At 44.9% G+C, this 12,628-nt stretch overlaps 1 pseudogene; it reads right to left on the reverse strand.

Annotated features, from left to right (window-relative positions):
• Nucleotides 1–5,318: 5,318 nt before the first annotated feature.
• Nucleotides 5,319–5,439, reverse strand: LOC134946775 (5S ribosomal RNA; annotated as a pseudogene).
• Between the last annotated feature and the right edge of the window lie 7,189 nt (nt 5,440–12,628).

A 12,628-nucleotide genomic window follows, 5' to 3' on the forward strand; every position in this document is an offset into this window, starting at 1 on the left:
CCAAGGCACCCCACCTTCATGCAGGTCCTACACTATCACAGAGTCTTAAAACCTGACTACTTCACTGCTGTTACACACATCATCTGCCTGCTACATTTAATGTGTACCTGCCACACCCTTTATGGCTTTTAAAGGTACACTAGTCACCTTGCACTGGCTCAGAGATGATTGCTAAGGAACAGCTGAGACAGGTTCAGGATAATAGAGTCCACACAGGGGTGCATGAGAAAGCTAGTGGCCACGGTTAATAAGAGTTAACCATAGATTAACCCCATCATATACACACAGAGAGAAAACCACAGCACTCGCCACCCCAGAAGCGGGGTACAGCTATGCACTTACCACTCACAGGGTGGGGTGCACGTAACACAGCACTCTCCACCACAAAAGCGGGGTACACAGCTGTACTTACCACTCACAGGGTGGGGTGCATGTAGCCCATGACCACATCGCTCTAATAAATACAAACAAAAAACCCAGCACTCACCAAAGTAAGCTCACTTATCCTCAACAATTCAATAAATAAATGATGGGGGTTTAGTTAGTGGATTGGCCAATGCACGGAAGCCTGCATACCGATCTCCAAGGTACCCCACCTTCATGCAGGTCCTACACTATCACAGAGTCTTAAAACCTGTGTATATATACACAAAAAATATATCCCTGTGGAGCGCTCTTATTTGTCAATATGTTCTATTTATTTTTTTATTTTTATGTAGATATAAAACGAGGATTACTTTTTCTGTACCTCATAAATATACACACCCAAATGTTAAAAAAACACATCTTTTTATAAAAAATGAAAAATGAAAATAAAAAACCATAAAATATTTCTGTACTTTTTGTAAATACAATATTAATCATTAAGTAAACATATGTTTGTTCAGCTTTTGTTCATACAATAAAAACATTACGTTTTGTATGATTTCACCCCACGCGTTTCGTCTTATAGCGACTTCTTCAGGGGTGTTCTTTGGGGTGTGAGAGAGGAGAAAAAATACCTTAATGCACAATGGGGGTCATTCCGAGTTGTTCGCTTGTTGACGATTTTCGCAATGGAGCGACTAAGGCGAAAATGCGCTGGCCGAACACAGGGCGTTTGTGACGTCAAATCAGGAACGAAACGGCCTGAGTTGATCGCAGTGTAGGAGTAAGTCTCGAGCTACTCAGAAACTGCTAAGAATTTTCTATTCGCAATTCTGCTAATCTTTTGTTCGCAATTCTGCTAAGCTAAAATACACTCCCAGAGGGCGGCGGCCTAGCGTGTGCAATGCTGCTAAAATCTGCTAGCGAGCGAACAACTCGAAATGACCCCCAATATACAGTACATTTAGAGTACATATATATACATATTTAGAGTATATATATTTAGAGTATATATATTTAGAGTATATATATATATATATATATATATATGTGTGTTATGGAGGTACAGCGCCACATGTGGCTAATATAGAATTAAAAAAACAATTAAAACACTCCCTTCTACAATAAGGGTGTCAACAGGCCCCAATAAATTTAGCATGGGTAAGATGCTGTAAAGTTATTATTAAAAAGAGGGGATAGGGCTATCAGCGACCAATGGTGTATATATTATATTAAAAATGAGAATATGATCAATTTGTAAAAAAATAAATAAAAAATAATGAATTGAAAAAGATATTACATTTATTATATAGAGTATATTTAATATTAACATCAATAATCTAAAAAAAATGGAGGTGGATAAAAGTACAAAAAATACAAACAACAAAAATATATAAATATCAGAAAAAATACTAATTATATAAAAAAAAAATATTATATCAGCATTTTTAGAATAAAATTTCCTTATCTTAGGTGGTATCCGGAATCCAGGTCGACAGCACAAAGGTCGACACACCTTATGTCGACGCCAATTGGTCGACACACCTTAGGTCGACATGGACAAAAGGTCGACATGGACAAAAGGTCGACAGGAACAAGGTCGACATGAAAAAAGGTTGACATGAGTTTTTCACGATTTTTTTCTTTTTTTGAACCTTTTCATACTTAACGATCCACGTGGACTACGATTGGAACGGTAAAGTGTGCCGAGCGAAGCGGTAGCGGAGCGAAGGCACCATGCCCGAAGCATGGCGAGCGAAGCGAGCCATGCGAGGTGACGCGGTGCACTAATTGGGGTTCCCGGTCACTCTACGAAGAAAACGACACCTAAAAAACATAAAAAACTCATGTCGACATTTTTCCATGTCGACCTTGTTCCTGTCGACCTTTTGTCCATGTCGACCTAAGGTGTGTCAACCAGTTGGCGTCGACCTAAGGTGTGTCGACCTTTGTGCTGTCGACCCTCAGTCCCAGACCCATTATACAGCTGCTCCCCAGCCCTCCCCACAATTAAGCAATAGTGCACAATCAAGTTCAACAATAACGGAGAGGACGCCAGCCACGTCCTCTCCCTAACATTTCCAATGCACGAGTGAAAATGGCGGCGACGCGCGGCTGCTTATATAGAATCCGAATCTCGCGAGAATCCGACAGCGGGATGATGACGTTGGGGCGCGCTCGGGTTAACCGAGCCATACGGGAGAATCCGAGTATGGCTCGGACCCATGTAAAAAGGGTGAAGTTCGGGGGGGTTCGGTTTCCGAGAAACCGAACCCGCTCATCACTACTTGTAACCCTGAGAAACAATTTTTATTGCCCCGGGATCCACCTGTGAGTGAACTCAGATGTGGCTGAAGAGTCGAAGACGTGCTCCCACTGGGACGGACTCCCTTAGCGGAGCTCCAGCATCATACGGTGGATGTAGTAGATGCCGGGGAGGACTTCTGTTCCTGGGAACTAGCTGTGCCCTGTGCCCTTACCTCTGGTAAGAAAGGACGCTCCTCATACTTTCTTGTTATTCTGCGACCGAAAGGACTGCATTTGATAATGTCGTGCTTTCTTAGGCTGTAAGGGAATATACGGCAAAAGATCAGAATTACCAGCTATAGCTGTGGAGACCAGGTCCGAGAGCCCTTCTCCACACAATTCCTCAGCCTTGTAAGGTAAACCTTCCATATGCCTCTTTTAGTCGGCATCACCTGTCCATTGCATGCTCCACAGGACACGTCTAGCAGAAATCGACATAGCGTTGACTCTAGAACCCAGTAGACTAATGTCTCTTTGGGCATGTTTTATATACATATATATATATAAGACAGCATCTTTTATATATATATATATATATACATATATATATATATATATATATATATACATACTAGGGTCAATAACATGGTATCCTTATCTAGGGTTTTAATCTCTGCTGATAAGGTTTCTGTCCACGCTGCTCTGCCGACACAATCGCCGGTCTGAGTAGTGTACCAGAATGTGTGTAAATGGACTTCATAGTACTTTTACCGCATGCTATCTGCAGGATCCCTGAGGATAGCTGTTAAGTCAGCGCTACCTTTTGGGTAAACGTGACAAAGCTTTGTCCACCCTAGGGGAAGATTCCCATCGTATCCTGGCCCTAGTAGGGAAAGCATACTCCCTGAGAATTCTTTGTGGGAATCTGCAGTCTCTTGTCTGGAGATTCCCGCTCTTTTTCTTCATGAGAGGAGGGAAATTTACCTCAGCTTTCTTCCCCTTAAACATGTTTACCCTCGTGTCAGGGACAGATGAGTCATCAGTGATATGCAAAACATCTTTTATTACAATAATCATATATTGAATACTTTTCTGCCAGTTTTGGCTGTAACTTTGCATTATCGTAGTCGACACTGGAGTCAGACTCCGTGTCGATATCAGTGTCTATTATTTTGGATAGTGAGCGTTGTGAGACTCTGAAGGTCACTGCGACATAGGGACAGACATGGGTAGATTCCCTGTCTGTTCTCTAATCTTTTGTGCAATAAATTTACCTTAGCACTTAATTTCACATATCCAATCAGGTGTCGGCGTTGTCGACGAAGACACCACTCACACACGCATTTGCTCCATCTCCTCCTTAGGAGAGCCTTTTACCTCAGATATGTCGACACACACGTACCGACACACCACACACTCAAGGAATGCTCATCTGAAGATAATTTCCCCACAAGGCCCTTTGGAGAGACAGAGAGAGAGTATGCCAGCACACACCCCAGCGCTATATGACCCAGGAAAAAACACAGCAATTTAATGTTTACCCAGTAGCGCTATTATTATCTGCGCCGAATTATGTGCCCCCCCCCCTCTTCTTTAAAACCCTCTCTTTTACCGTGGTATAAGCAGGGGAGAGTCCGGGGAGCTTCCTCTCATAGGTGCTGTGGAGAAAAACATGGCGCTGGTGAGTGCTGAGGGAGAAGCCCCGAAAGTGTAAAATTGGCGGGGGCTCCTGCATATATACAGTGTCCAGCTGTATATATGCTCCTTTTGCCAATAAGAGGTTTATATTGCTGCCCAGGGCGCCCCCCCCTGCGCCCTGCACCCTTACAGTGACCGGAGTATGTGAGGTGTGTGGGAGCAATGGCGCACAGCTGCAGTGCTGTGCGTTACCTCAGTGAAGATCATGAAGTCTTCTGCCGCCTCTGAAGTCTTCTTTTCTTCTCATACTCACCCGGCTTCTATCTTCCGGCTCTGCGAGGGGGACGGCGGCGCGGCTCTGGGACGGACGGCGAGGGTGAGATCCTGCGTACCAATCCCTCTGGAGCTAATGGTGTCCAGTAGCCTAAGAAGCAGGACCTGCACTTAGAGAGTAGGGCTGCTTCTCTCCCCTCAGTCCCTCGATGCAGGGAGTCTGTTGCCAGCAGGCTCCCTGAAAATAAAAAACCTAACAAAATACTTTCTATCAGCAAACTCAGGAGAGCTCACTGAAAAGCACCCAGCTCCTCTGGGCACAGTATCAAACTGAGGTCTGGAGGAGGGGCATAGAGGGAGGAGCCAGTGCACACCAGGAACTAAATTCTTTCTTTAAGTGCCCATGTCTCCTGCGGAGCCCGTCTATCCCCATGGTCCTTACGGAGTCCCCAGCATCCTCTAGGACATTAGAGAAAAGATAATTATTTTTTATTTTTTATATATACAAAAATATATAACAATATACATTATCACTAATGATAATTATGCATAAGTGCCAGAAACTATTTTTTCAGTGTGTGCTTCTATGTTAGTGTGTATTTAAAGTGAATATGAAATTGTACTGTAAATAAAAATTAATAAAAAGACTACTAGTGTGCTAATATATTTTACTAGTGTAGTATCAATAAACCACTATGATGTGCAAGTAATAAAGTGATCAGTGATATATGGCTATTTTTATAACGTGACAAAAATTTTTTACAGTGACATAATTTTTAGTACCGTCAAAGCTTCCTATACAGTACCTGTTCTTCCCAGGTGGTCTCCCCTCCTGGTACTGGTCAGGCCCAACACTGCTTAGCTTCCAAGATCAGACGTATTTGGGCGTTTGTCCAGTGTGGTTTTACTGTCTGGCGCTTGACATAGAGACAGTATTTCTAATTTCATTATTAATATTTGTTTATGTACATATTATGTGAAATTGTGATATACAATATAATACAAAGAATGGAAAGAAAAGAATTGTGAAGGAATAGTGATTTTGTTACGGGTGGTGGTCTATTCGGGGAATCAGCACCTTCATCAAATGGGGCTATTTCATAATTTCGTTAAAGCCCATTGGATGCATAGTTTTAAGTTGGAAAATCCAGTACATCTCCCGTTTCGCCAAGTCTCCTCCTTGTTCACCCAGTCATACTAATTCAGTGGCTTTAAAGGTTAAGTCTTCGGGATTGGAGTTGTTCAATAGGCTGAAATGTCTGTTTTTCGCATGGGTGTCGACTTTATTCTTAATGTTGTGGACGTGTTCCTGGATTCTCAGCTTCAACGGTCTTTTAGTTTTTCCTACGTACTTTTTCGCACAAGTGCATTTCAGGATGTAGATGACTGATGAGGTGTTGCAATTCAAAAAGTCCTTAATTTTATAATCCTGAGTGTTTCCTGTGTCGCTGAAAGTTTTTCTATTGGGACTGAGATATTTACAGATATTACATCGTCCACATTTGAATGAACCGATGCATTTTGGAAAAAAATGGTTCATATCTTCAGTAGGAACTTCTCTCAGCATACTTGGAGCCAGTATGTCCTTTAAACTTTTTGATTTCCGGAAGACAATTTTAGGCCTGGGTGGGAGTACTTCCTTTAATATAGGGTCAATGAGTAGGATTCGCCAATGATCCTTAAGGGAGTTCCTAATAATGGTTTCATGACGGTTGTATGTGGTGATGAAGGCGACAGGTTCTTGTTTATCTTTCCTACTTTTATACTCCAGCAGGTGTTCTCTTTCCAGCTTTCTAGTCTTAGAGACGGCCTCTTCAAGGATATTAACAGGGTATTTGTTTTCTTTCAATCTGTTTTTATAGACCTCCATTTGTTCCTCACAGTCCTGAGGTTTGCTACAATTCCTTTTAATTCTGTGGAGCTGGGAATATGGAATGTTATTTTTCCAATTCTTTAGATGATTACTTCTATAATGCAAGTAACTATTTGTATCCACCTCTATAATATGGTTCTTTGTAATGATTTGTGTTCCCTCCCCTTGTAGTACCAGGTCTAAAAATACGATTGAGTCTTTGTTACTATTCACAGTAAAAGCTAAGTTCATGTCATTAATTTTTATGGCTTAAAAAAATTGATTAAAAAGTTTAGTAGTACCATCCCAAATAATTAAGATGTCATCAATATAACATCCATAAAATATTATATTCTCCTTATAATAATGTGTATTATACACAAAGGTGTACTTCCAGTGTCCCATGAACAGGTTTGCAAAACTGGGTGCAAAAATCGTGCCCATTGCTGTGCCACATCTTTGTAGATAAAATTGATTCAAAAATGTAAAATAATTCCGGCTAAGAATGAAATGTATAATATCACATATTAAATCTTTATGAATGTCCGTTAAGGAGGCGTCTTTATCAAGATATCGTCGGGATGCTGATATACCCTTTAAATGTTCAATGCATGTATACAACGATTGGACATTTATTGTGACCCACAGGTATGTACCTTTCCATTCTAATGTTCTCATACGATTAAGTACCATAGTGGTATCTTTAAGATTTGAGGGTAATTCTTTTACATAGTCAAAAAAATGTCAACATATTCAGAGAGGTTTGATGTTAAAGAATCTATACCCACCACAATCGGTCTTCCGGGCGGGTTGGACAGGGACTGTTGATATTTGGCAGGAAATAAAAAATGGGGGTAGTGGGGTTGGACTGCATTAAAAATTTAAATTAATCTTTGGTGATGATATTTGTACGTAAACCATGTATTAGTATTGTTCTTAATTCTTCTATATAGATTTCTTTGGGATCACTTGGTAATATTGTGTATGAATTGGTATCCCCTAATAGTCTATATGCTTCCTGAGTGTAGCAGTCGCGATCCATGATGACCAACCTCCCCCCCTGTCAGCTTGTTTCATTACTATATTTTTATTCTTCTGTAGTTTCTTCAATGCCTCAATTTCTCTATTATTCATGTTTTTCTCTGCCACTGGTTTCAGGTCAGTATCACATAGATCCTTCTTGACTAATTCATAAAAAAATGCTTATATTATTCCATTTAGATTCCAATTGGTAATATTTGGAGATAGGTTTTAGTCCTGACTTTGAACTATTTTCAAAATTGTTAATAATTGCAGCTTCCTTTCTTAAAAAGTGGCATTTGAGGGTCAATTTCCGAATAAATTTGTTGAGATCTATAAAGGTTTCAAATTTATTAAGTCTACTTGAAGGGGCAAAGGAAAGACCCTTGCTGAGTAGTGAAAGTTCCGATTTCGTCATTGTCTGTTTTGACAGATGAAAAATACATTTGTTACTTTGATCGATTAATGTAGAGTCCTTTTTTTGTATTCTCTCCCTCCTGTCACCCCGTTTTCCTCATCTTCTGCTGCATACCTTCTTTTCAGCGGGGATGCATGTTTGACGTCCTCTATTAGGTAGTTCCTTACTTCTTTTGGTCGAGCTCCTGGTTCTGGAGATAAAAAAATCTTTATCACTGGTGGATCTTAATCTCTGTAAGGTGGAGAATCGGTTGTAAGTTCTTAGTTGTGAGTTATGGGGAGAGTCCTGTTTCCTAAAAGGTTTCTTCCATTGCGGTATTGTTTTCCAATTTTGTTGGTACTCTTGGTGGTTGACTGGATGCTTAAACCTGCTCCAGTTCTTAATTTTCCCTTGTTCAAAGTCTTTCTTGTCTCTTTGGAATTTACTTTCCTTCCCTTTTATGACCTCCTCTTCTATATGTTCCAATTTTTTTGTTGAGGACCTTTTCATCAATTTTGTAGTCCTTTTTAGTTTTAAAAGGGACAATTTCAGATTATTTTTTCTTTTTCTCATTCTCAATGTCCTTGATACTCTTTTCTTTTTCACTTATAATCATTAGATTGAGCACGTGTGTAGAATCAAGTCCCATTTTTCTGTGAATTCCAGATTCTGGTTGCCAAAAGTGGGTTGTTTGTCTAAGACCTCTTGGGACTCTGTTCACTGATAAGTAGTGTTCTAGACCCTTTTTATCCCACCAGGCCTTTATCTCTTTAGTTAGGAGTCTTTCCATACCCCAGAATAAACTATCTAGATCACATGGTGGGGATGGTTCATTAGGCTGTGTATTCTTATTAAAAATTCTTTGGCACCAATCATTCCTTTTTGTTGTGCGTTCATTATTTCTGAACATATTAAAATCTAACTCTATATATATATATATATATATAACTGCAGCAGAGCCCGGCACTCCTGATAGACGTTACAACGGCCGTGGTACCATCCTAAAGAAGTTAGACAGGCAATTTGCTAGAGGTGGCACTCACCGGACTTATACATACAAATATGGCACTGCACTACCACCAGCACAGTACAAACGTTTCAACGTTTAATACTATGTATAAGACCGGTGAGTGCCACCACTAACAAATTGCCTATAATATATATATATACACCAGATTATAGATTATACACCAGGGGAATAGCGGCTCCACAGGAGACTGGGCACAACTAAAGAAAGCTTTAGGACTACCTGGTGTGCGGCTCCTCCCTCTATGACCCTCCTCCAGACCTCAGTTAGGATACTGTGCCCAGAAGAGCTGACACAATAAGGAAAGGATTTTGAATCCCGGGTAAGACTCATACCAGCCACACCAATCACACCGTATAACTCGTGATACTATACCCAGTTAACAGTATGAAATATAACTGAGCCTCTCAACAGATGGCTCAACTATAACCCTTTAGTTAAACAATAACCATATACAAGTATTGCAGACAATCCGCACTTGGGACGGGCGCCCAGCATCCACTACGGACTACGAGTAAAATCTTATTGTCTGAACTTCAGGTAGTGAAGCCAGTTCTTTTTGGAAGAAAATCGATAGAGCCGAAATCTGGACCTTAATGGAACCCAATTTTAGGCCCATAGTCACCCCTGACTGTAGGAAGTGCAGAAATCGACCCAGCTGAAATTCCTCCGTTGGGGCCTTCCTGGCCTCACACCACGCAACATATTTCCGCCATATGCGGTGATAATGGTTTGCGCTCACTTTTTTCCTAGCTTTAATTAGCGTAGGGATAACTTCCTCCGGAATGCCCTTTTCCTTCAGGATCCGGCGTTCAACCGCCATGCCGTCAAACGCAGCCGCGGTAAGTCTTGGAACAGACAGGGCCCCTGCTGCAGCAGGTCCTGTCTGAGCGGCAGAGGCCATGGGTTCTCTGAGATCATTTCTTGAAGTTCTGGGTACCAAGCTCTTCTTGGCCAATCCGGAACAATGAGTATAGTTCTTACTCCTCTCCTTCTTATTATTCTCAGTACCTTGGGTATGAGAGGCAGAGGAGGGAACACATACACCGACTGGTACACCCACGGTGTTACCAGAGCGTCCACAGCTATCGCCTGAGGGTCCCTTGACCTGGCGCAATATCTTTTTAGCTTTTTGTTGAGGCGGGACGCCATCATGTCCACCTGTGGCCTTTCCCAATGCACACACCAGAGCGCTATATATAATGTAGGGATTCACACTATACATACAGTGATTTTTCCCTTATAGCTGCTATTAATATACAGATACTGCACCTAAATTTAGTGCCCCCCCTCTCTTTTTTACCCTATGAAGTCTGGAAACTGCAGGGGAGAGCCTTGGGAGCGTCCTTCCAGCGGAGCTGTGAGAGGAAATGGCGCCAGTGTGCTGAGGGAGATAGCCCCGCCCCTTTCTCGGCGGGCTTCTCCCGCTTTTTTATGGAATATATGGCAGGGGATTTTACACATATATAGTCTTAATGACTATATTATGTGTTATTTTGCCAGTAAGGTACTCTTATTGCAGCCACAGGGCGCCTCCCAGCGCCCTGCACCCATCAGTGACCAGAGTGTGTGGTGTGCATGGGGAGCTACAGTGCTGTGCGCTACCTTAATGAAGACCGAAGTCTTCTGCTGCCGATTTTCAGGAACATCTTCTTGCTTCTGGCTCTGCAAGGGGGACGGCGGCGCGGCTCTGGGACCGGACGACCGAGGCTGGGCCTGTGTTCGATCCCTCTGGAGCTAATGGTGTCCAGTAGCCTAAGAAGCCCAAGCTAGCTGCAAGCAGGTAGGTCCGCTTGTCTCCCCTAAGTCCCTCGTAGCAGTGAGTCTGTTGCCAGCAGATCTCACTGAAAATAAAAACCTAAATATAACTTTCTTTTCTAAGAGCTCAGGAGAGCCCCTAGTGTGCATCCAGCTCGGCCGGGCACAAAATTCTAACTGAGGTCTGGAGGAGGGTCATAGAGGGAGGAGCCAGTGCACACCAGGTAGTCCTAAAGCTTTCTTTAGTTGTGCCCAGTCTCCTGCGGAGCCGCTATTCCCTATGGTCCTTACGGAGTACCCAGCATCCACTAGGACGTCAGAGAAATATATATATATATATATGTATATACTAGGTGCTCATCGCGCCCTACGGGCGCTCTTCACACCGTCGCAAGGGGCTACGCCCCCTTAAGCCTTGCACGGCCTTTGGGCGTGCAATATGTTGATTACATGGAGTATTACCTCCAAACATAATTGTGTGATTGGTTAAATATTGCGCGTACAAAGGACATGTGATGGTTAAGGGCAGGATCGGTTCTGGCGCTTTGAGCGCCTCGGGAGGCAATAGGGGGTGTGGCTTCGTGCAGGGGGCGTGGTCATTTACGCCCCCTGTACAGACTGAAATGATGTGCGGTGCGCGATGATGTCATCGCGCACCGCACAGTAAAGGACCTCTCCACGAAGGGTAACTAGACTCGTATGCGTCTAGTTTCCCTTCACAGCGGCAGCGGGGGGGCAGCGGCCAGCGGCAGCAGGCGGGCAGCGGGGGGCACACAGCAGCAGCGGATCTTGCCCTGGTGCGGCGCCCTCCGGATGGCGCCCTGCGCCCTCCGGAAGGCGGCGCCCAGGGCAAAAGTCCTGCTTGCCCGTGGCAAGATCCGCTACTGGTTAAGGGGCCTTAGCCCCTTGCGACTGTGTGAACAGCGCAAGCAGGGGATGATGAACACCTAGTAGGTGCTGTGATTTGGGTTGTGGCGGGTGCGGGGGAGACACGGATGGTGGCTGGGGGCCAGGGGTGTTGCGGGTGGGGAGGGGCGGTTGCGGGAGTTCTTCGAGTGGTGGAGGGGCGTTTGAGGGGGGGGGACTGCGGATGGAGTCTGTAGGTGCTGCGGGTGAAGGGGGTGGCAGATGGGGGAGGAGGCCGGAGGTGCTGTGGATGGGGGAGTGTTGGGTGCGGGATAGATGTGGATGGGGGAGGGTGTCGTGGGGTGCGGCAAGTGTGGGAGAGAGTCCTGAGCCACTGTGGTGTGGGGGTAGCGGTTGTGGTGCAGGCGGGGTGGTTGAGGGGGTGCGGTGGGTGGGGGAGGGCCGGGTATGTGGGTTGCGTGGTTGGGGGAACGGCGGATGCTGGGGTGCCATGGTGGGGGAGGTGGACTGGAGCCACCGCGGGTGTGGGAGGGTGCGATGATGCTGCGGTTGTGGGATTGTATGAGGTGCCATGTATGACCCCACATGTAACAATGCCCCCCTAGTTGCAGGATACAAATAATGGGCATCATCATCTAGTGCTCCCTGCCCTGCCATTATGTCAGGAGCAGGGAGATTGCATGTGACTGGGCAGCAGCAGTGACCCTGGTGCAGCTGGATGGGACACTTCCCCGGCGCTGACACCAGGCAGAGAGAGAGGATTCGACTCGTTGTGCGGGGCCGAGGCCAGACCCGGGCGCTCCCCGCGCGTAGGTGCAGGGCCGGGAGGAGGGGGCAGGGATGGCGATAAGCCGAAGTGCTATCGCTGTGCGCTGTGATCTCTGCGGTGGCTGCCGCCGGACACACAGCAGCAGGCAGGCCGTTGTCCTCACCCATCCGTCTCGCATGAGCGGGTGATCAGCGGCGTGCGGTGCCTGGAGCAGGTAATAGCCGCCCGCACGGCACCCATCGGACACACAGCAGCAGGCAGGCCAGGAGAGGGGAGGAGGATGGCGGCGGGCGGCTATTACCTGCTCCCGGCACCGCACGCCGCTGATCATACGCTCATGCGAGACGGATGGGTGAGGACAACGGGGCGGTGCAGGGGGGGCGGTCTTGGAGACGGGGTGAAGGCGGTTTGTGT

This window comes from Pseudophryne corroboree, chromosome 1 (genome assembly GCF_028390025.1).
Source record: "Pseudophryne corroboree isolate aPseCor3 chromosome 1, aPseCor3.hap2, whole genome shotgun sequence".
NCBI classification, from domain to species: Eukaryota; Metazoa; Chordata; class Amphibia; order Anura; family Myobatrachidae; genus Pseudophryne; species Pseudophryne corroboree.